Source organism: Leptonotus elevatus, chromosome 2 (genome assembly GCF_054856555.1).
Source record: "Leptonotus elevatus isolate MCC_2025b chromosome 2, RoL_Lele_1.0, whole genome shotgun sequence".
NCBI classification, from domain to species: Eukaryota; Metazoa; Chordata; class Actinopteri; order Syngnathiformes; family Syngnathidae; genus Leptonotus; species Leptonotus elevatus.
Genome location: NC_141240.1, coordinates 7,269,392 through 7,295,710, shown reverse-complemented (window position 1 = coordinate 7,295,710; position 26,319 = coordinate 7,269,392). Strand labels below are relative to the sequence as shown.

General features: G+C 39.5%; 1 pseudogene; it reads right to left on the bottom strand.

Annotated features, from left to right (window-relative positions):
- Positions 1-3,921: 3,921 nt before the first annotated feature.
- LOC147178297 (zinc finger BED domain-containing protein 4-like) overlaps positions 3,922-26,319 on the bottom strand; it is a 36,878-nt pseudogene continuing 14,480 nt past the window's right edge.

The following is a 26,319-nucleotide window of genomic DNA, read 5'->3' as shown; positions in this document are numbered from 1 at the left end:
ATGGCAATGTAAATGGGCAGGTTCTATCCCTCAAAGAAATATCCCTCAAAGAAATATGGCAATCAGTGGTGCATACATGTGTCTTCCCAAACTCAGTGTGCGAATGTGAGTGCTAATATTTGTATGCCTGTACACGTGGCTGTGTTTTGGCTGGAAACCAGTCCAGGATGGAGTCTTCCTATCGCCTGAAGTCAGCTGGGATAGTTTCCAGCTCTTCACAATCCTGAAAAAGATAAGCAGTATACTGTAGATAATGGATGGCTGAATGCATGAGCTCCATAGGCCATTTCACATTGCAGTTCAGGCAAACAAAAAAATTCTTAAGCTCCTGTTTCCTTTTGGGTGTCAGACTTGAAACTTACATGTCAATAGGCCAGTCCAGTCAGTCAGATATATAGATATATTTATATACAGTGCAAAATTGTGGTCCCAATACACTTTACATTAAAAATCACACATAATCAAAACACTTAATAATAAAATCAGTTTAAAAAAAATTCAGAATAAGCTATGTCAAAATGCTTAGTGAAAAGGTATATTTTAAAGGGATTACATCACTGTATTTTAAGCACTTCCACAGTAAACTATAGGCATATAATGATAAAATCTTACCTTTTGACACCATAGCAATGTAATTTTTTATGAAATATTAGGTGCGTTGCTGGTTAGTTTTCCAATGCGGAAGTAAAACGCCCGGTTCAGTAAAACCCCGCCTCTCCCCGTGTGCTTGCTGCACCCCCGGCGAGCTGGCTTCAGTCTGCTGTTGGGGCTCTGGATTTGAAAACTCCTCTGAATGGCCACGCAAGCCATCAATTCTTCAATAAACATTTGAAACAAAACGGCTCCTTGCCGCAAGAAATTGTGGAGGAGGAGCGGAGGAGAAGGAAGAAGGGAGATGAAATAGGAAGGAGGTGTTGTGGAGTAGATCTTTTCCTCCGCGTGTTCGTTTCCTTTCGGGTTGTGAGAATGTTGGTTAACCGAATACAGGCTGGAGATCGATGAACAGTCCCTTCAAAGCTTTTATTTCTACAGAATATTCCGGGCACAAGTGAGTTACAGACAATGGCTGCAGCATCTCACAAGTGCGAAGATTACAGAGGAGTTACAATATTCGTATACTATCTTGAAGAGCGGTACCACACAGTTTCCAGTAAACAGTTCAACCGAAGTTGACCGGACATGAGATAAAACTCAAGGACATCATTCAAACACAAACCAAATCGTCGCAGACGGCTGGCGCAACATTAAGCAAGGGTTGTGTGGAAAGATTGGACATTATCATCTTATCAGTAGAATAAGAAACAAAAGCATGCAACAATGAAACATCCCTTTAGCAGTGAGATAAGGTTGTTTAGCAGTATGTGGCATTAAAGAACAATTTGATTCATTGAAAGATTTTATAGTGGAGTAAGGATATGTGTACCACATGTTGATAGTTAAGGGATGTCCCCTGTCCATGGGGTGCCAGGGAGTTTGTGGAGAATCAATAGTTCGCTTAGTACGATGTGTTGTGGTTACAATCAAGGTTGTACTGAGGGGCTTCCAGAGATACCAGTGTCGTGATGTAGCAGCAGATGGAAATGCGTTCCCACTTCGAAGCCATCTCGAGATGATGTTCTTGGGTTGCTGCTGGAGGGCGCTGTCAGCTTCTTCAGGACCTTAGGGTAGACTGCCTGGTCCCAGGATGAGTCACCGGGATTATTCTGCCCGTATACCGTGAACTCAACCTTTAATAGAACGATGTCAGTGGGAGCCGGTTTGCTTCTCGGTTGTTGTTGGGTGATTGCCTGGTGCAGGGACAATGGCTCCAGCCGGTGTCCTTGCCGGTCGGGTGGAGGAGATGTGATACCACGTATCACCTTTTCCGTGCAGGCGAACTGCAGAAGATGTCCTCTCCTGTCCACCTGGGCTCAGACCATTTTTGTTTAATCACTTTCAACCATACATAATCACAATCATTTATTTCTGAAGGAGCATCTGTTTTGTTTTTTTGTTAGCTGGGAGAAAGTAAATGTTAGTCCTGGAACGTGTGTCTCTTCCAATGGAGCTGTTGGAGCCGAAAATGGTCTGTTGGTGTGACATTCAAACGGAGTCCAGCCTTTGGCGGATTTTTGTGACATTCGCACATTCATTAATGCAACAGGAAGAGCTTGTAGCCAATTCAAATTTGATGAGGCCAGTGCTTTAGCCAATTTTTCTTTAATATTTCTATTCATTCGCTCAACCTGTCCTTGGGATTGGGGATGATACACTGAACCAAATGTGTGTTTTAATCCCAATGCCTTTTCTACTCCTTGTAGATGTTTGTTTTTTAAATGGGTTCCATTGTCTGATCAAATTTTTCTAGGGAACCCATGTGATGGTATGTAATGATTAATCAAATGTTTTACTACGATATTTGCTGTTTCTGTTTTACAGGGATATGCCTCTGGCCATTCTGAAAAGGAATCCACTATTACCAGCAATTATCTGTATCCTGACACTGGTTTCATCATGTCAGTGAAATCCATCGAAACCACCTGACCAGGAGCAGTCACGTCCGGATCGTGACTGCCATGGGGAGGTTTAGAAGTAGGCATACTGTTATACCTGCTGCAAACACTGCAGTCCTGCAGTTCACTTTTAACAATTTTGATCTCATGAAAGGATGCCACCAGGTGTGTAGTCATCTCAGTGTTTCATTCACACCTACATGGCATGTTCCATGGGCTTCAGAAATTAGATATTTCAATTGTTTCTGAGATGGAATGCATTTACCTTCTTTTCTCCATATACCTGCCTCATCTTTTTGTCCCCCTTTGGACATCCACACACTCTTTTCTTCTGGACTTGCTTTTTCCTGCCACAACTTACCTGTTTCTACTATCACCTCCTGTGGATTGTCACATTCAGACTCACTTACAGTTAGTTGGAGTGTAGGTCGGTACCCCGCAACCTTTTTTGCTGCTCGATCTGCTGATACGTTTTCTGCTGATACAAAATCATTAGTTCGAGAGTAACCTTTACATTTTATTACTGCCACCGCTGTTGGGAGCATTAAAGCATCTCGCAATCTAAGAATATCATCCTGATGTTTAATGGGTGTACCGGTTAAAGTTTGCAGTGGAAAGATGCTGTTTCAAGGAGATGAAGAGCAAAGACCTGGTGGCCTCAAGACAAGAAGCTTCATATGGAGCTGCCAGCAAGAGGTCATCCACATACTGCACCAGGAGAACACCAGGGGGCAGTTCAAGTGGAGACAGCAACTGGCGAAGATAGTCGTTGAAGAGTCCAGGTGAAAGGACAAAGCCTTGAGGCAGGCGATTGTAGGAGTAGCAAACAGTGAAAGCAGAAAAAAATTGCTTCATTGAAGGATGGAGTGGAATGCAAAAGAAAGCATTAGCCAGGTCAATGCAAGTGAAATTAGTGTGGGTTGATGTAATTTGGGACAATGCCAAGTGAGGGTTCGGGACAGACAAAGTAGGAGTTAAGACGGCCGCATTAATCGCTCGCAGGTCATGGACCATGCAAAACTTTCCAGTATATTTCTTCTCAACGGGTAAAATAGGCGTGTTATAATCAGAGCCGGGAATTTCACACAACACTCCTGCTTTGAGCAAACCGTCAATTGTTTCCGAAATGCCAATCATCCCAGCCTCTTTTACAGAGTGTTGGGGAACATATATTTGTCCTGGTTTCATCTGAAACACAACAGGTGAGACGTTACAGAGACCAACATCAGTGGGATCCATGGACCACAGCGATGTGGAAAAGAAATCAAGAAGGTAACCAGCAAAATCGCTGTCGGTTGTTTCACGTCCATGGTGCCCATCCAGAAGCTGGTGCTCCAAAACGGAAGTGGGTAAAAATGTGTTAGACTGAATCCAATAAGCATCAAGTGACGGGAAATAGAGCAATTAAGAGTGAAATACATTTTGCCAATCAGTGGCCTGTGTGCATGCCAGGACAAACGGACCGAGATCCTTTGCTGTGAGCCTGCAAACAAATCACCCATGTTCAATTTCCTGAAATGCCTCGCTATAGATCTCATCCCCTGATCTGTCATAGTACAGAGTGCAATGCATACAATCAGTTACCATATCATAAGATCTGAGGTTACGAACCCAAGGTGACCAGAGAGCTCAGCTTTGAGCCAACCACTGGAGTCAATATCCACTCTTGCCCAGTAGATGTCGGCAGTGGCGCATGCCACAGGGCGTTGTTCAACAAGCGGGAACTGGGAGGTGACACTGGAGGCAGAGGAGGCAGAGCAGCAGTAGGTGTTATCATCCGGAAATTCCAGGATAAGTTCATCAGGGCTGCATTTGATGAGAGGGCATGTGGCGATGAGGAAATCTCTGCCCAAAAGATTGACTGGACAGTTAGGTGCAAACACAAAAGAATGCAAAAGAGTCTGTGAAAAACATTGAACAGTCACTGAGCATGTGGATTCAGGGCACCATCATTGTGGAAACTGTCCACCAGAGGGAGGCAGATACTGTTGGTTTGGCACCGGGGAATGTTGTTGCTGCTGCGGTTGCTCTCTGTTGTTGGCCTCTGCCTCTCCAACCAGACGCTTGAGGTCGCTGTCTGCAATCGCGGGCCCAATGACCAGGCTGTCCGCAATTGAAGCACATGTTAGGCCACCCAGGGGGCGCACATTGACCCATGAATGAACCTGCTTGATACATCATGCACTCGGAATCGACAGAGGGAGATGAGATCACAGCAAGAGTGGTTTCTTCCTTAGACTCTTTTTCTTTAGCATGTCTCCTTAAATGATGTTTAAGATGTGACAACCACCGGTCAACCTCAGCACCGGGAAGATCCGGATTGGCCTCCATGGCCTGTACCACAGACTTGGGAACGCCCTTCAAAATGGCTGCCGTAGGGGCGTTTCCTGTTTTCAGGGTGTTATCAGTGAGGGCCCGATCAACAAAAGCCGCAGCCTCCTCATCTGCTTTGGGAGCGAACACCAGATCTGAAATAACACACTCAGGGAGGGGAAACAAAGGTCTAAGGCTATAGACAAGGTTAAATAATTTTCTCGCGTAAGAGCCTAATTATCAGGGAGAGAAAAGAAAAAAATTATAAAAAATAAATGAAAAACGTAAATTTTATTTTATAAAAGCGGACATAATTGTGTAAAAAGAACACGGATATCACCTGCTATTAACATTTGTCCCGTACCCGCTCTCTGCACTGCTTGAAGCCAATTGGCACCACCAAATTGGATAGGCGGAAGTTTCTGCATCAAAACACTCACACATCAGTGGGAGAGAAAGGTTTGTAAAACATAGCAGAGTTACCAGTGGACGGGTCAACTTTAGCCAACATGGGGGCCTGCAAGATTTGGGAACTAGTCACAGGCCGATGAGGAGGAAAAGCTGGACCTTTGGAAGATTATTCGGGGTCTTTTAGGAACTCTGGTTCGGTCCAGAACGGAGTCAGGGTGGGCACCTGAAAGATTCTGGACATGACACTTGAGCAACACTTCTCATCCACTCCCTTTTTTTTTTTAAACTGTTCTCTCTCACTAGCCCCCCCCCCCCCCTTCTCTCTTCTCACCCCCCCCCCCGACCCCCGTTCTATCATACATTCAGGATTTACTCACCAGCACACTTATTCAGAATGGTTTGGTATTTGTCGTAAATTGAACCATTCACTTTCACTGTCAAACTCTCCCTTCATTTTGTTTTATTTATTTATTTACTTACTTACTTATTTATTTATTATTATTTTATTTTAGTTACTTCATTGACGTATTATTGTGGTACCACAGTTACACATAGGCCTTCTCTTTTTCCTTATTCAAAGACACTTGCTTATTCCCAAACAAAAGTGTCCGAGCCTTAATTTTTCAGAAGTGGTCGAACTATTCCTCTTATTTCAAAAGTGCTTGACTAGGACCAAACAAAAGCACTCAAACCTTAATTTATCAAAACCACTCGAACTTCTTATTCTCTTATTTCTTATGCACTTATTTCTTCGTAACATTACCCCATATATAAGGACTTCAGTTTCTAAGATTCTAAAATAGAACGAAACCACCTTGTATATTTAATGTCTTAGTAAAATCCAAAAACAAGGATTTCTTGTTTCTAGGATTCCGTAATGGAACGAAACAACCTTGTGTTTTAGATGTACTCATATCTGTTCACTTAGATCTCATATACAATTTAGTTACAAATTAAATTACTTGAAAACAGGTCTCGGAGTATTCAACAGACAGAAAATCAACTAGGAGGATAAATGTCCTCTTACCTTTAATTACTTTGGCGCCAGATGTTCTGTCTGTTGATCAACACCTCAGCCCGAGATCACGTCGGGGTCACCAATTGTTGTAGAGTAGATCTTTTCCTCCGCGTGTTCGTTTCCTTTCGGGTAGTGAGAATGTTGGTTATCCGAATACAGGCTGGAGATCGATTGCGATGTCAGCAAACTTTCGGCCCGATTGTTGAACAAAAGGAGCCACTTGATTTATTATTATTTTGACACACTTTTATTTCTGCTGTCACACACGCTTGTCTTTTGCCACAGACTCGTCCTCACACTCCCAAACACTTCCGCCTTCCCAGCGCTTCTGCGGAGCAAGAGAGAGCGTGCACGCGCCTGACTTCACAAAAGCTTAAGATTGGTCCCGAACACCCTATCATTATTTCACTCTACAGGTAAATAGAGGCAACAGCCATTGTGCCACAGTAGTGCCTCCTGTCCATTTTACAATTCTTAAAACATGTGTGGGTGAAAAATATGGTTATTTTAACACTCCAATTTGCGTCAGTATTGCAACATGCACCTTTAAATGTTAGGAGTAGAACATTAAAATCAGCTCTAGCCCGAACAGTGGCAGTCTGAATTCAACAGAGGAAAGTCATGTTCTTGGAATATGTTGGAGAGCTGGAGTTCTTGGGAAGGGGAAGGATCGGCATGAGGTGATCTCCTCAACTTCTTTTTATGAACAGTTTACCAGCCTTGATGAGGGGTAGAGGACTGAACTCTTGGGTTCGGGGTGAAAGAAACACGACCCAGACTTTTACATTTGGCACCCAATTTACTCTTTGAGTGATTGGACAGGAACGGTCAACTGCGCCCATCATGACCACTGAGCCGAGGAACATCTCTCCGGAGTTTATAAAGCGATGAGATTCGTTCCTCTAGCTCGCCGACGGTTTGGGTCAGGAAGATGCAGTGGTCACAGGACTTCGGAGGGGTAAGTGCAGGCATATTAATGAATCACGTCAGACTGGTGGGAGCAGAGAAAACAGCCACGGTAGTATAGTTGTTTAGTGTGGTTGATTCAGCTGTTTGTGTCAATGAATAAAGTTTTGCGGACACACGAGGACTCCTCAAGTGGGAGTCCATGGTGTTGAAGTGGCGTGCCTGAGATAGAGCTTTTCCAGGAGCAAAGACTTACTGGCACGGGCCCTAAAGTGGATAGGCTCGATTGTCTCATGCTGTCATTTCCCGTCTGGTCGAGTCATTCCGGAAAAGCTAAATAAAAACTCGAGATCTGTGGTTATAAAAGAAAAAAGAAATTGCAGTCGGCAATCCGAATAAAGTATAAACATTAAACATTTTAAATGGCAAATGTTGGCAAAAAAGGTTGATAACAAGGCTAAAACTGATCTTAAATCATGAGTCGAGGTGACAGAGAGAACGCCGAGAGGACACCGGAAGTCAAGTGAGTCAATCAATGTGCACCACTATCACCATTTACCCAGAAAAGCTTTAAAAGCGTCTACTCTGATTTGTAGTATAACATTAGCAATAAACAATTAGTTACGTAGTATAAAGTCGGTCACGTTAAGGTTTTTGTTTTTTGTTTACCACCTTTTATTAGAACTAATTTAAGAAGATGATTATGAACAGAGTTGTGAATCGGGCCCTCTGTTTTCAAATTTTCACTCACAGTTGCACTTAAGTGTGACTCATACTTGCAAAAGCTGACTTGTATCACTTCCTCTGCTCTGTGAAATCCTATTGAGCATTCTGAGCTGTTGCGCAAAACTGAAGGGCAATTTACGTCACATCACTTGACACTTGCTTGTGTTAACAGGAATGTTGATCTAGCCTCATGTATGAAGCTACTGTGTGATCCACCTAGCAATAAAATTAATCACTCATTTGAAAGGAGCTCAAATACATTTACATGGGGCTGACAAGAATAGTTCTGACCACAGTAGGTTGCACTGAAACATGTCATGCCCCCCCAACAAATCATTTATAGTGCTATGCAGCATGTCGGCACAAACTATAAACATTATATATCCCTTACACAAAGAGACAGCAAAGCAGACTTTATTTGAAGAATGGTGGTGGCATACTGGGTCCTGTATTTTGATTGATAACATGGACATGATCCAACTTATAGGTGAACTCTTGACACGCAAAGTAAATTTTGCAATGAATCTTGTGATCAATAGCACTATACAGTTCCACAGGTAAGGATTCATTTATTTATTTTTTACCCATGAGTTGTTTTGAGAGATTTAACTGTTCATCAAGTCCATCTAAACAATCAGAACTGCAGTCAGGCAAACATCCCTGTGCATACTTTTCTCTTCCTTGAGCCATTGAGTCAATTATCCAACACGCTGCTCCCACAAAATGCCGGCAATCAATCTAACCTGAACACTTTTACTTTCTGAGCTCCTGTTTGTTTTCTTTCATAACAGGCACGCCAGTATTCTGTGTGATTTTTATTCTCCACAATTTTTTGCAGTGAAACAACTCCCACATAATACTTCCAATTTACATTGTTCAAATTTCAACTTCCTTCAAAAATTCACGCCTTACGGGGGAAATTTATCGTCGGATTCCACATTACTTACCGTATTCGCACAATTTAACGTTAAATTCATTTTCAATGGAACTGACATTGAACTTTTTCTGAGTCACTTTCCACGCCCACTTCCATACATACAACTGATCATCATTACCAGTATCTCTGATACTGCTCAGTGGCGCACTTGGTAAATTGCAGTAATCAGGAGGTCACAAGTATGAATCCCACCTCCGACTGCACATAGCAAATGTAGCCATGGCAATTATGCACACTGGAAAACCTGGTTTCAAACCCCGCTAGGGGGAACTCTTTAATACAAATGCAATATTGAATACCAATCATTTTAAAATTATTTCATATCCATTACTTTTAATGTAATTTATCATTATTACGTTTTTACTCCATTCTATATTCACAATTCAAATTCAATGCAGTATATACTGACGTATTCATTACAATTATATACAATCACAGATTATTCTGCGCCAGCAATGGCACAGTGGTTTGAGCAATTGCCTGCCAAACATGGACATAGTTTCAAACCCCGGTTGGGCAAATCTTTAGTACAAATGCAATCTTGAATACTAATCATTGTCATGTTATTTCACTATTAATACTTTGTAATTTTCACATAATTTATCTTTCAATTTACTTTTTAAGAATTCAGCATTCAGCTATTAGCATTCAGCTATTAGCATTCAGCTATTAGCATATAGCTTTCAGCATCCCCACACAATATTTGCAGAAATTGCACTTAGTCTAGTTAATAAATACAATAAAAGTAATTTAATCAGAGACTGTGCTCATGAGTGAATGTATATTTGGAGCTGTTCCATTATGAAAAGCAACTGAGCCGGTCATTTTTTAAGCATTGCCGACGCACACGCAAGTGTGTGACACTTCTATGTATTTCACGAACAGGCTGGCATATGTCAAATAAAAACAATTGTTTCAAAATGTAACTCACACTTGCCACCATTTGAATGACTGTAGTCCATGTAATTCCAGGCCACTAGCACTAAACATCAGCTGTTCAGCCTGACATGGACATCAAGGGGCATATTCTCCCATTTGTGCTTAATTCAATTTGGGCGATCACTGAGAATGCGTAACGGATGCGGAATATAAAGCATTTGAGTCTGCGTGTCAATTCACACCATATGCGGTTCGTATCTGATGCGGAGTTGCGGAAGGTTTCTGACAGGTTTCCATTTTTTCCGTATTCCGCATGCGGATTTTCATGAAGCTGAGGAAATTACATGAGCCAGACAAAAAGTCAGGCGTCGGTATATTTCAAAATAAAACCGTTTGCGAACTTGTTTTTTGGGGAGGGAAGCTAGCTAACGACATAGCTTGACAAGAGCTGAACATTTAAAAGACAAAAAAACGAGCTAAAAATAAATTAAACATGACAAAATAACACTATTTAATCACAAAACGTATTTGGAGCCATGGTAGAAGCCCCAGAAATATTTAATAAGAAATAATAATATAGGTCTAATTTATTAAAAGGAGATGGATGCCTTTAGGGAGAATAGATACAGCTATAATGAGATACCGCTTCCATTGATGTGCAATATGCAATATGTCTTAAATGTCCAAATATGCATTTTTCACTCGTCAGCTTCATTTGGCTCTCTGGGTTCCAATGTGTTTATTTTTTCCCTTACATATTATGTTATGTTGTCAAGTACCACTGATTGATGTTGTGTTTTTCCATGTTTAATAAATAATAAAGTAAAAACAAAAAAAACTAAAAACTCAATATTATTTGCCTGACATTGACAAGATAGCTCATTCAAGGGGTACTTATATGCTGCCTTCCGCCTGAGTGAATTTAGTAATATTTGATTCAGACTCATATAAATGTCAGTCGTTATTTCAAGATTCTGCTCCATTTGCTCGTTATTATCATTAATCCACTTTGGCCATTCCGGTCTATAATATTATTTTTATGGTCCCTCAATGAAACTAGAGAAATTTAGATCATGTACCTTAAATTGGTGTAATGAGACGCACGAGAGAATGAGTATATCAGTAACAATAAATGTCCAAGTAAATCCGGTCTACTGTGTCACATTTAAAGGTCAATTTACTTGCTACTTAGTCATTCCCTTGCATATGACTTTGTAGTCCTATCACATATTTATTGAACCACAGGCTGGGCTTAAATTTTTATTTTTTTAGGTTAAACTCCGGTTATGCATCCAATTAAATAATGCCACTTGCAGTCGAGCATCACCTACATGGTAAATTTTGTAAATTATTTTTTACTCTAAAAAGTCTATATTCGGTCCCAGTCTAAACTGGAGTAAACTTTACACAAGAGAGTAAAATATTTAAAAAAATAAAATAAAATACTACTAATAATAATAATCACTCAAAGGTTGATGAATGATCACAGAACCTTAAGGTTGGGAGCTATATCGCTGGTGTCAGGTGGAATCCTATATCTCCGACCGTTTTTGGTCTCCTTTTGGACACACCAGCAATGTTAGCCAACAGTAGGCATGGCATAGCTCAAGTGATAGAGTGGCAGTCTCCCATGCTGAAGGTTGTGGGATTGTTCCTTAACCCTTGAGTGAGTTTTGATTTTTTTTTTTAATGTATGTATATTTTACTCTCTTCCAAGTGTAAAGTTAACTCTGTTCAGGCTGGGACTGAATATACTCTTTTTCAGAGTAAAATTTACTCTATGGAATTTACTGTGTAGTTGCAGTCCAAGCTTGAATGGTGCCTTTTGGGAGACCCCCTTTGGTGCCCCCCAAACTAATTGTTTTCCCACATAATAGTTTGTTTCTTTACTTACCTGTTCCTTTTCATTTCATTGTGCTGTTTTTTTGTACCATTGGTGTGGCTAGTGTTCTGTGTGGTGACACCCCGCCCAATGTTTTCAATAAGTTTTCACAAGTGCGCATCTGCTGCTGTTGAGTCATGAACTTCTTCTGTGAGCTAGTAGCTCTACCTGACATGACTCAACATCGCCACAATACGTGTGGCCATGGCACTCTTAGTCAAACTTGCCCAACAAGCCATCTTTAGCTCCTCCACCAACTATTTTGGAACATTAATGAAGTCATACTTGCTTCACATTGATAACCTCTCACTTCAACATTTCATAGCAACAGTATTGACAAAGCGCTGTCTCTAGAAGGTGGCGCAAATTCCCCATATAAACGGTAATGATTTACATTTCATGATCCTAACAGAAAACCAACGAAAACGTTTGTTTGTTTTTTGTCAGCTGTTGCAGCTCCCTCCCCCAGAAATGACGACAAACACTGACCTGTCCCCACCCAACCAATACTCCAATCCCCTATCTGAAATCTCTTCTCAATCATTTTCTCCACAGAGCCCATCCACTTTACCCTCCAACATCTCCTCTTCAGTCAAGCACGAGCCCTCCTTTGTGGCAGAATGAGATTGAGGGAGGCCGCCTTTCATTTCCGCTGCTTGACTATGCAGCTTTACCTCACTTGCATGGTTCTGACAAATTCTGCTATTTCCCCTTGAGAGGCTGATCTAGTTTGCAATCTAAGGCCTTGTAATACAGTCCCTGGCCCACAATGATAGATCTTGCCACATGCTGAATAGTTATTGTCTGCCGAGCTGATAAAGTGCAGTCGCATTGGCCGCAACGTGCCTGACTGCTGCTTTGTATGACAGATAAAACTTGGACTTTTGGGACAATATTTAAAGTTAGTTGCACATTTTGTTCTTGCAAATGTACTATAATCTGAGGCAGTATATAGATCTTATTGTCGATTGTACCACCTTTTGCATAATATCATAATTGTGTTTGATCAAGAAGCATGTGCGGTGCTGGTTTTAATGTACTGTATCTTTAAGATTGGATTAAACAGGAGGAACACAAGTTGTAATATGAATGGTTCTACAAACACTACACCTCAATTTGATTTGCTTGGGATTGATTATAAATGGCATAAACTACTGTGCCATTGAAATAAAAAAAATCTTCCCATTTTAATAATTGTGTATGTCTGAATGTCGTATATGTATATACAGTGGTTCTTAACTTTTCGCGGGTGATACGTTCCACGCACGCGCATGTTAGGTGAATTTCAGCAAAGTAGAGGGTGTTAAAAAACAAACAAAAAACAATCGCTATCGCTAAACTTAAATGTTGCTTGGGAACTTTCTCGCTACATCTGACAACTTTCCAAAGCCTCTTTGCGACTTTTTTGATTGTTTGTCAAAAGTGACTAGCGACAAATCTTGTGACTTTTTTTCTGGTGTTATTTTGGGTGTTTTTACTCACATTTTGCCTCTCCCACGACGTTATTCCTCTCTCCTACAACGTCCATTACTATTACATGCAAATTGCAATTATGCAAATTGGGCGATGACGTCATTTAAGCGACTTCTAGAGACTTTTAGGACAGCCAATTTTTCTTACTGGGGAGTTGGCAACACAACGTACTTGCGGTTTCCGCCAACATACTTCCTGTTTGCGAGCGAAACAACATGTCTGCCTTCACGGAGCAGTATGAAATTGCAATCCACTGCCATCCACGTTGAATTATCAAGCAGGAATGATGTATGTTTCGTTTTGTTATACTTTATGCTTTAGTGTGAATATTAATGCTCATTTGTGTTGAAATGTTATAAAAAATTGGATGTCATTTCATTTGCAATGATGCTACAGTGTATGTAGAGATTGATTTATTATGTTATGGACCCAAATAAAAATCCGCGATAGATAGACTTCGCAATAAGTGAACCGCGAAGTAGCGAGGGACCACTGTATTGCTTTTTGTGCACTTTTCCACATGTGTGCAAAGGGCTCCTAATGAATTTCATTCCAGTGTCATTGCATTTAAAATTGATTAGGGAACATTCGTGTATTACAGATTTGAATGAACCTGTCTTGAGTAGATTTGTAGCTAATATATGTCAAAAAGGCATTCCGTCTCCCCAAAACAGTAATTAAAATGATAATAACACCAATCTAAATGTGATGTTTAAACATTTTTGATTAATAAGTTTATGTATAAAACAGATGATATGATCAGAAACTTTCTAAGAATACTGCCTTTTTGAGAACAGCTTATTTTTGTGTATGTGTGTGGCGGCATCCGTGTGATGGTTTGAGCTCAGATCTGCCTTGTGGCACTGCGCTTGTGTACTAGGAGTTGAGTTTGTGTGCGAAGCTTCCTTCCTGCCTCCGCTCTCGCCTGCCAGTCGGGTTGGTCTAAAGGAATCCTGACAGCCTAACTCACGCTGAAGAGCCAGAAACAGATGTTAATTAGCTTTAATGGGCCTTTTGTTATGCTGCCAAGCAACACTAAAGACACATCCCTGTATCCTATTTCCTATGAGAGTTGTAGTTTATGTGGAGAGGATTCTTTGTGGCCTAATAAGGACACATTTCCAAAAAGCAGTACTTTTCAGTTCAGCAAGTTAGGATACTTTTTGGAATATGATCTTAATTAATTATTACTTTTTAATTAATAATTTTTTGTAATGTGCTTTAACATTGTATTGTCTGTTGCAATGTACGCTTTCTGTTTACCCTTTCTTGTCTTTGTTGTCTCTTTTGTCTGTGGGTTCATGTGTATCTCTGTGTCCTTGTTTTTACTACAGGGAGTCCTCGAAATACGGACCCGAATTTCGATGTTAGACGGATTTCACCGTAAGAGTCGATATTTACATCAAAATACTTTGTACAGTAATTAAAAAAAAAAACATATTTGCGTGATCCGGAAGAGCCGGAACCAATATTTCCCCATGGACATTCATTGCTGACGGACGGCAAAGCGGAGCTATTGATAACTTAAACACAGAAATGTGACGCGCCTGATGGAGAGCTGACCTGCTCAATGGACGCCCGTTGTTGGGGGTAACAACAACTTTAAATAACTTAAAAATGGCGTGATTACTGTGGGAAATTAACAAAAAAGAAGGTGCTACGGACAAGGCACGGGCACTGTAAAGTCGAAACGTCGTATGTCGCGTACGTTGTAACAAAATTACTCCCTGTATTGTTAAGTGCATTGAGACACTATGTTGTGATCTTGTTCACACTTACATGGAAATTCGGGCTACGTTGCCAGCGTAGAAATGGAACGTGTACATAACTTGAGAACTCCCTGTATTATTATTATTATTATTTTATTATTACGATTATTATTATTATTACATGTATATTATCAGTAGCTCAGTCCTTATGGACTTAGACTTTGTAGTCGGAAGACATACATTCAAGTTCATTTCAAGTCCCACTACATGTAAAAACGGACATTTAAAAATGTCAAATAGTTTTTGGGAGGAGTTTTCTTTGTTTTGGTATTTTCATAGACTTTGCGCCGGTAGAATTGGGTGTAATGGGGGTTTGTGTCAATGTGCACCTTTGTGGGATAAAGCAAAGCAATTTCCTGGTCAATTGTGGCAGCATCCCTCATTTGCGGAAGGTACGCCCGACTATGCGGGGCTTGACATTACGGAAACAGAAACAGATTCGCGGGGGGTCCGTGCCTGACATCGGCAGATGAACTTCAAGATCTCCCCTTGCGGATGATGTGATGTTGGTAATTTGAAACCACCTTGTATGGAAAAGTCTGAAATCACCCTGTAAATTGCCATTGCCAAAATTAACACCTGCATCAGATTAGATCTGCTCATTATTCTGCAGTTAAACAAGCGTGATCATACCTTAGAGAGCTGTTGCATCAAGTGGACTGACATGAATCATGGCTCAAACACGAGATATGTCAAAGTGATGTCAGTGTCAGTATCAGTGACAATCAGTCCCTCGCTACACAATATTGATGACTTGCATGCTGCAAGAACTGAGACAAAGGCAGAATTTTCTTCAAAATTTTCTTGGAGTCACTTTTTCTAGCAATCGAGGGTGCTAGGGCACGCCCCCACAACTGCCTCACTTGAGTCACCTTGAATAAGACAACAATGAAAATGTACATTATAATACAAACAATGTAATTTAAAAGATGCGTGCATCTATTTTTATAGATGAACGGGATTGTATACAGTTAATGGTGAGTAAAATGTATTTGTTTATCTGTTGTCTCCTTTTATGACATACTTCCGGTTTGGGCACAAAGATGTTTCACGACTGACACTCTTTAAAAGTTTGACATGTGCAGTAGCTTTTCTTTGGTGCAGAGGTCAGAGCCCACTGAAAATCCCGAACTGTAGACTTCCTGGGGTTAGTGTTGTTGATAAATTCTCAGATTATATTTCAATGTCTATCAGCACGCTGGGGATAATCAGTAGTGGTAACAAGGTTACTGTTACTGTTACGCTTTACCAGAATAACAGTAGTCTCCGTTGTTGTTGTTGTAACATATTCATTTTTAACACTGCCATATCACTGTTTAGCAGTATGGCATACGCTAAGTCTGTAAAGATTTTGTTGTGCATAAGTGTATTTGTTGGTATATTTGTCTGTATGTGACGTCTAAATTCCTAACCCACCGTTAACTAACCCACACTTAAATATGCGTGGTTCAAAACATGGTTGGTCACGCTGTTAGTTAACAGCACCGTTAAAGTTAACCGTGCCGTTTATTTTTGGGTCGGCGAAAGGAATGGATACTATCCAAACGACCAACCAAACAAACATTATTCAATCAATGATTGAAGCAAGTTTTTGTGAAATATTTTTTAAATATTTTTTATTCATTATAATATTTTTTTTTTACTGTGTGTGTTTTCAGTGAATATTATGGGTAATATTTTTGTATTTTTGTAGCATAGAATATTGCATGTTTTTGTTGGATTTTGTTTCTCATATTTTTGTGTCTAACATAATTGTATTTTTAACTTATTAGAATTTTTTGTGTAATATTTTTTGATAGAATTGCTTTTATTCGTCTTGTTTTTGTATTAACATACTTCTAATATGTGTGTATTTTTTTATCTAATACTTGTAATGATTACTAAATATTTGTAATGACTGTTTTAAATCAAAATTAATAAAAACAAGAATATTATTATAATAATATTACATTTAAATTAATTTAACGTAAATAATTAGCCGCTATTCACAGTGTTGTTGTCTGTTTGATTATTGACGTGAAAGCAAACAAGAAACATTACAGGTAACCTCTCTTTGGAATCACCTCCCACTAAATATTGGGCAAGCCCCCTTCTGTCCATTTTTAGAACTAGTCTTAAAAAGCAAATTTTTATTCTTTCTCTTTTGACTCAGCATGAGACTTGGCACTGCTAAGTGGCAGCGTGCTCTTCATCAGAATAATCACCAATGTCAAGTCAAGCCCTTGATAGACTTTCTTTTTCTTGCGCTCAACGGGCAACATGAAGGCAGCATTAGCCACGAAGACAGAGTTAACCACACTGTTAAAAAGTTAGCGGCGGTCCCTAGGTGTGTTAACTTTAACAGCAGGTTAACAGCCGGTTAAAGTTGACAGAGTTTTGAACAACAAGATAACAGTGCCGTTAACGGTCGGTTAAATCTACTTAACCAGTGGTTAAAGACAACAACAAGTTTTGGACAACCGGGCCCTGATCTAGAAAGCATATCTGATCGTATAAAATGTTATCTTTAGAAATCCATTTGATATGGATCCAGTGTTTAAATCTCTGACAATTGACATCAGTTGAGGTTGTGCTAATGTAGCCATGTTTGCATGCCTACAATAAATAGGGATATGGCTGAAACCCTGTTGTCCCCTTTAGTTAATGAGCTAATAGATCTTTGCTACTCACTTATTGTTCTGACTGTTCTTCATATACTGTATGCTAATTTTCAGAGTATTTCAGTAAACCTGAAGATATATTTATTCACGCTATTGCTTGCCTGAGAGTGCTGGATCTAAATGCCTGACTCAACTTACATCTAATTTGCCAGTGGGGCAGCTTAGCTCAGCTGTCTTGGTCTCTTGACAGTTCGGCATGCTTACATAGGTAAATATTGTAGGTGAGTTTTTATCTTTTAAATGCACTTAGGGGGTAAAGCAACTAAGAGCTATTAGTGTTAGTGTGTGTGTGTGTGGGGGGGGGGGGGGGGTTCTGATGAAATGTAATGTTGCTCTAAGGGAAGAATTGAATAGCTCCAACACTGGTCAACAAGGCCATGAAAGAAGAATGTAGTAAAACAAATCAGCAGCTTTGTGTTGTGACTTTTTAACAAACACAATAAACACTGAGGCTGAAACAGACAGTGACAAATGTTTTCCATCTCTTCCTGTTTAATATAGATGTTTTGCAGATGGACATCTGTGATTTAGTGAACACAGTCACACAGGATTTGAGAGGATCTGAGAAAAGTGCTCCTTTTATATGTGCTTCCTTTCAAATCAAAAGGTACACACGTGACTTATTTGTATGCACGCATAATCCGTGAGGTCTCACAGCACTGGAGGTTTGATCTTGCATATCAAGCACACACATGACAATTGCTGCTTTGTACCTTGTTCTTCCAGCGGAACTGATTTGTTGAGTCACATCTCACAAAGAACGGCACAGGAATGCCATTTTACGGCATCTACGAAATATTCTCTTTCTGTACTTTGTACAATTAAGTATACAACAATTTTAGTAAATTTCCACCATGTTACATTTTAAATATGTGCACGTGCAAACACATATATCGGAGAACGCCACATTTCTTCTTTTCCAGAGTCAGACTGAGGAGAGATAGTAACCTTACAAGGTAACGCGCAATGAGAAACGTGGCCATCTTCAAGGCCTTTCACACTTGCACTCTATTCTTTGAAGGCTACTGGGCTTGAGTGTTAGTTGGAGGAAGGTGATGCAAAGATAATCATCTCCCTAAATTGCGCAGCTAGAGGAAAAATGACAGCGGTCAAAGATGGGGGCAGAGAGTAGGAATGAAAGAATGCCAATAAATAAATAAATAAATAAATACAACTGTGTATCATCCCAAGCCAATCTCTTAAGAGCACTGAGAAAAACGTACTTGTCTGACCTCAGATGCCACTATAATCTTGAATCATAGGATGTTACTAATAATAAATAACTTTCTTGCTTTTAAATACAAAATTAAGCCCAAAATTGTGTACTCAAAAGAAATGTTAAACTAAACTAGGGGCTGTGGGGTTTGAGAGGCATACAGGATAATAGTTGATAATGATAATAGTTTTAATAGAGCAATTTGAGGTCAACATTATGGTGATGTCACTGCAGTTACAGAAAACTCACAGCAACAATTGTGTGGAGTCAAGTGCATATTCTGTAATAATTTATTTTTGGACTCAACAGAGTCAGTGGGGGGAGAAAGACGTCACATCACTTTTGCCCACTTTTACTATGAAGACGTACACGGAATTGATGTCCAGTTTATTGATCAAAAGTAAATACTGGCATGAGTGCGGGCCTTTTTAGATGCATTCATTACTTAGATGTTGGTGTTTATGGGCATACTAACATATTTGATTAAATAAAGTTTAATTAAACACACACAAATGTAGTGTGTCTAGTGTTGTTTGACTTTTGGCTTAGTCCCAGTCAGTCAGGGGTTGCCACAGTGAGTAATTTGCGTGATATTTTTCATTTAGTTTTTATGCCGGATTCCCTTCTTGATAGGGCTGCACAACATATAAAAAATATATATACTGATATCACGATATTGGTCCATGCAATATGCATATCGCAAAGATGCATCAAGTTTCTTATGGAATTGTATGCTTTTATCGGAATTTGTCCAGACGCAAACATAAATGTGCATAGCCATACAAATGGCAAAATGTGCAAGGGAAATAAGTTTGAGTCAGAAATAAATAACCAACTAGAGACTTATATTAATATATATTCAGTGAATCACACAATCTACAAACACAATCACCAGTTGGTGGCATAACCAGTGGCAAAAAAGCAAAAATACTACAAGTAACTACAGTATTACAAAAATACATCATGAACTATAAGCCACTACTTTTTTCACTTGCATTTGACCCTGCGGCCAATACAAAGGTGCGGCTTATCCATCAGATCACAAGGTGGCGCACTATAAATGAAGCAGAAGCCCGTCAGGCAGAGCAAAACAAATCAAGCAAGCACAAATACAGTAGGAGAGACAGAACGAGAGCAAGACAATTTGTGCCCTTAATATGGAAAAGAAAGTAGCGGTAACCACCGGTGCGATAACATTAAAACATTACAGTCGGGGTGCGGCTTATATGTTTAACAAACTTGAGTATTCTATAAATTTACCTGGTGCGGCTTATAGTCAGGTGCGCCTCATAGTCCAGAAATTACTGTAAATTAATTTAATGCCTTTTACATCAATAGAGTTTATGTGCACCTCTGAATATAAATATTTATATATAGACAGACCCTTTAAAAAAAAAAAAAAAAAATCCTCAAAAAGTTGAATAATTTCCATAATTCCATTTAAAAATACACATTCATAGATTATAGATTCAGAGCCCACAATTTATGTTATTTCAAGTATTGTTTATTTTCACATACAGTAATTTGGGCTTCCAGCTCATAAACCCCACAAAAACAGGATTTCAAAAAATTTGACTACTGTGAAGAAATCGTCATGCATACTTCCCAGTTGGGGGGGGGGGGGGGGGGGTAATGTTTGTGGGAATTGTGGCCCTTATTTTCCTCTTGTAATACAGTACATTGGCCACCTTCTTGTTCACCCCTATCTCGATCCCCACCTCCATCGCCACTCCACACCCCACTCCCATCTCCATCTCCCATGCCCCCGAAATTCCCTTCCACCACCCCAGACCTACACTTCCCTCACCCCTGTTGACAAATATTTTCCAGGGCTGACTTTTGTTCCCAGTCCGTCCCTGGATATAGCTATGGCCTGGGAACTCTTCGAAAATGCTGTCATCTGACAGCAGTGTGTCCCGTCACACAGAACAGGTTCTATGTTTAGGTTATAGGTTCTTTTTTCAGATGTTACATCTTTCAGTTATATCGTATTCTAATGTGTTCCTCAGGTCATGTATAATCAAATCAATAATTTTTCATTTCAATGATGTACTCACATTTATTGTTGTGTGATTGGTTGAGTTGAGGTTAAAGCCAAAGGTTGAGACGGCTTCCCTTTCAAATGAGTGATGGTGAAGCTAGTGCCTGATGAGACTTTTGAAAGAGTGGAATCCCTCCAAAGAATTGACTTTTGCACCATCCCCCCCAAAAAAAAATCTACTCAAAGTTGAATAATTTCCATATTTCTAAAAGTCAAACTTCATTAGATTATAGATTCAGGGCCCACAATTTCAAGTATTAACTTGTTTACTTTTACATTATTTGGGCTTCCAGCTTATAAAACCCATGAAAACAGGATTTAAAAAATTTGAATACTGTAAAGAAATCACCATGTATATGTTCAGAAACGACTGACATTTAATATTGGGGGGGTGGAGCCTGGACTTGTAGCCACTCAATTTCTGTTGAGATATTTGGCACGAGCAGGACGAAGCCTAAAGGCATCACTATTAAATAAATATAAACATTTTGAAATACTATTTTGATGACAATTAGCGAGCATTATCTTATTTGACTATTTAAAAGCCATTTTAACAATTGTCTGTTACTTAATAAAAAACATGCTTTTATTTATTTGTGACTCTTGGATTTCTATACTATAGGAGCACACCAAATAAAAAAAAAATCACTTGCTGAATTTTGAATTAATTTACATATGGTTTCTTGTATTAAAAATGTCAGACGTGGCTACTATACAGAAAAATGTGTGTTGAAAATACTTATGTACTCTTTAGGAAGTAGCCTAATTGAAAAAAAATAAAAAAACACCAGTTAGATGCATGACACCTACATGTATAGTAGATATACATATTATATGTTTGATGTGATGTTTGTTTGTCAGAATGGAGAGCGTATTTGCAAAAAAATTATCAATCCGTGCCAAGGTAGTTGCAGTGAGAGCAACCCAAAATTTGACTGATTGGAAATTGACTGAGTCTGGCACAGCTGAGGCAAAAACCTGCCACAAAAACATAGAAGCTGCTCTGTGTGATGGGACACACTGCTGCCGGAAGGTAGTTTTTCAAAATCTGGCATCACAGGTTATCCCAGGCCGTAGTTACATTGTACGACACTACTAAGGAGGATAAAAGGAGATCTCCTCTGTAAAAAGAACACAAAGTTCTTTGTGTACTCAACCGTTGATGTCTCTCCTGACTTGGGGGAGAAGGCAAAGAAGATATTCTATCCACAAACTCATTCAAAAAGACTATTGGAGAAATGGTGGCCGCAAACAACGGCGATTAACTCGTGACAATAGAAGGATATTTTGACATTTGAGGTCTTATTTTTTTCAGTTGCATGTTTTTTCTTTTCAGATCTTATTTTTTAGGGTTTCAAAACGTATTTTTTCAGTTTCAAATCATTTTTCACTCTTAGATCTTTTTTTTCAGTTTCAAATCTTTTATTTTTTTCAGTTTCAGACTTTTGACCCGAATGTTACGTGGGGGCGTGGTGTGAACTGAGCGGGGTGTGGAATCATGAGTGACAGCTGCACAAAAGTGCTTTGGAACCATCCCCCTGTGACAAATTGCCAAGTAGACGTTGGACATATCAAAGACTTAAACGTGACTGTTGTAAGGCAACATCTGGCATAATCAATCGCTCAAAGACCACAATTGATGCTCAGTACTGTCTAAAATAGGGGTTTTAAATGGAATTTTGTCGTTGGCATCAATTCATATGCTGCCAATCACACAAATATGGTGTATATAAGTGTTGAGTTAAGAGTTGTTTAATTCCTACGTTCCCTGAAGGCACAACTGGGTGGTTCCAAAGCACTTTTGTGCAGCTGTCACTCATGATTCCACGCCGAGCTCAGTTGACACCACGCCCCCACGTAACATTCGGGTCAAAAGTCTGAAACTGAAAAAAAAAAAAGATTTGAAACTGAAAAAAAAAGATCTAAGAGTGAAAAATGATTTGAAAGTGAAAAAATACGTTTTGAAACCCTAAAAAATAAGATCTGAAAAGCAAAAACATGCAACTGAAAAAAATAAGACCTCAAATGTCAAAATATATATGGAAGCAAAAAGTGAAAATAAATAATTTATTCAAAGGAAAGTGAATCCAAATAAATTTTGACCCGAAAAAACGTTTCACATGCTTATATTTTATTTTGAATACCTTTTTATATTTTGCGAAATTCAAGATCAACACAACAATTTTCAGTTTCAAGTTTAATTTTTTCAAGTACAAAACTTTAGACCCTAATTTAACTCCATAGGAAACATTTAAAACCTGCAGGACTCTGGACCTCAAGGACCGGAATTGGTGAACCCTGCCCTAGGGGGTTATGCGTACCCCTGGTTGGGGAACACTGATCTACTGTATGTTACTTTACTCCAAATTAGTCTGAAGACCCACTTCTACAGCATCTAAGAAATAACCTGCTGTCTTGTCAAAATCCTTTGTGATAATCTGGTTGTAGATTGCGCTGCAGATCAGGGGATGATTAACATGCACACACACTGAATGATACTACCGACCAATTAGTGGTGCTGCAATAATGATTGACAAGGGACCATCCGGTGATTGCATAAACATTAGCTGAAAAGTTAACTAGACATGCTGCAGATTGGTGTTGGTGATTGGAGTTTACTTTGATAAGATCGTCCCTCAAGCCTTGTGTGTGTGTGTGTGTGTGTGTGTGTGTGTGTGTGTGTGTGTGTACTTGTACATATTGCATTATGAGGACTGAGTAAGTTTTTAACCAACAGAATGAGGACATTTTTGGGAAGTGAGGCCGGTTTTGGATGATCCTCAACTCAAAACCTCTTTTTGAGGGTAAAGACATGGTTTTAGAGTTTAGGTTTGAATTGTATATTGGTTGTGGTTATGGTAAGGGTTCAGGTTAGGCAATCAATTGTGATGGTTAAGGTTAGGGTAAGGGGCTAGGAAATGCATTATGTCAATGTATGTCCTCACACTGATATGAGTACAATAATGTGTGTGTGTGGGGGGGAAGGGGGGTGGGGGGTGTTTTAAGTCCTGTTTTGTGATGAGTGCAGATAAGTAATGATGTCCTGCTGGGATTTTCTGATAAGCATTGCTTATAGTTTTGGAACGGGCATTTGCTGATTTTTTTTAGTAAATATACCAACATAGAAAAGAAAACTCCATACTCATGAAATTGCAGCCTTTATTTAAGCAGCTTTGCAACACCATTGGGGCATCATGGCCTTGCCAACCAAAGAAGAGAAAAAAATTGGCCAATGTTCTTGCCCTCCTTCCAATTTAGAGATTATTGTGTTGAAACCTGGAGCATTGTGACACTGACACAAGTATTGCAATTAATGGGTCAGATCCATTTGTGGGTTTTTACTCCCCTCTTGACATCTAATCTTTTCGTCGTTGTTACATTATGACAAATTTTGCCTTGGCTTTGCAGCCCAGAGAGCTGACAATATGCTTTTTTTGACTCACAGATATGAGATGGTCATGGAACAATGGGTGTGAATGTCGCAAGAGTCTTGTTGAAAAAGGCTTTTATCTCATCTGACAATTTCAATACTGTCACTAGTTGTTTTTAAAGGAATCTGTACAGAAAAGAAAGTGGTACTCAAAGTTGTAACATCTAGAACTGAGTCCTTGCATATTTGTCTCATTCCTACACTAGTTAAGATTTTTTTAAATAATCAATTGTGCAATTAATGTCAACAAACGGCTTTAAAGGTGTATTCAAGGATCTTTTGTCGCTGCGTCTTCTGGGTGGATCACCTTAACGATTGGTTCGCGATTCCTTCAATCAATCTGACATAACGACGTCGTGCGTGCTCGTTTTGTAGCTGTGCAGGCGCATTTCGAGTGTTTGTAGCATGTAGCCGGTGAGCTTAGGACTCAGCCATTCATCGTTTTAGCTCCACTGATCCCACCACATTCTTTGAAAATGGCTGAGAGCCACAAGACGACATCCGTCAATGAAGCGTGGCCGGCTGCAGGGACTGATGAAGATGAAGATGAGCCTGCACGTTCCTAGCATTTAACAGGCGTTTCCCCCGGACGAGCAGGAGAGATAGTAGGATGGTCTTCCGCATGCGAAACGGAACCAATCAAGTAATTGGATGAATAAAGACCTGTTACATGTATGTATGCGGTGAAATAAAAATAAAAAGTTGTTTATCCTGCCAAAATGGCGTTGATTACATTTGGCGTAGTGCATTGTTGGATGCGTGACGTCGTCTGGAAGTCTATAGGCTCGCGGCTTACTGCTAGTTACAGTAAGTGCCAGACTAAAGACTAATGACTTGTTGGTCATGACCAACAAGGGTGCAGCCGGAGGTTCTGCCCTCCCAGCAATCGTATAGTAAACTGTGGGACATTGAATAACAACACAACAGGATGTCATAGAATAGAACCATGACAATTGCAATCATGAAAATGTCTTTGTGAAAGTATCACTGAGTCAAAAACTTGATAAAATGGCTAAAAGGAAAGTAGTAATTGATACTTTTAGTTGTGAAGCGGTGTCATGCGCACCAGACTCCTCACACTTTTTTCCCAAAATCAAATAATCTGTAAGATATTTGCTTTGGGTAATGTTTAAAAATGAGTTTGAAATTATATTAAAGTGTTTTGAGATCATAGCTTGAGGGTGTATATAACTCATTTACTGCCATTGACGGCTAAAGACGTCAAAGATCCCTTTTTACTGGATTGGCAGTGATTTGAACTATTATTATAGGCAATTACTTAAAAATATGGAGGGTCGTCCTTTACTAGCTATTGGCTTTAGATGTTGTCCCTAATGACTGTAAATAGTGAGTGTTCAATGCATATGCTGTACATACTGCAGATATACAGCATTTCAGAATTGGGCAAAACCGTTGTCAGTGACATATGCCTACCTTTCAAGGAGTGCTTTATGACGAAAAATAACAAATGATCTAAGGATGACCGTCCATGTTAAACCGGATCAACGGACGTAGCGGTATTAGAAAGTATTTTGTGGCGAATGAGTAGCCCAATGGCTGTTTGTTGTTTTCTCAATAGTGCGCATACGTAAAAATACCCTCCTCCTACATTGCTTTTTACGTAGGAAATGTAGCATCAATAAACCATTGAGCTGCATTGACGCTGATGTCATTATACAACTTTACATGTTTAACAAGATTCATAAAGTATAGTTCTTACTCAAACAGTAAACTGAAGTTACCTGTTTAGCAGAAACTTAGCGACCAAAGCATCCGTCTTCAACCTCTCTGCTGCTTTAGAAAAAAAGACTTGCCCAAAATGACTTTTGTTTGGCTTCGCTCTTTCAGTCCTTGTCTCGGTCGTGTATTCTTCCTTGCCATTGTTGGTTAACTTTGAGCACGCACAAGGAGCTAGCGACAGTAGGAAGACGTCTTGGCGCTGGTAAACACAATTATGCAATTATGTTACAGGTTGATAAAGCGGTTTTTAAGTGAATCAGACAACTTAATTTGTAGTAAAATCCTCTCTAATACCTTTCAAACCTGCTTCAATTGGTGCTCATTCTGTGTATTTTTTTCAAGGTCAACAAATGCAAGTCAACGCATACAAAATGTCTAAGTTAACTTAACTATAGATTTCCCGTGTTATTGTAAATATTTGTGACA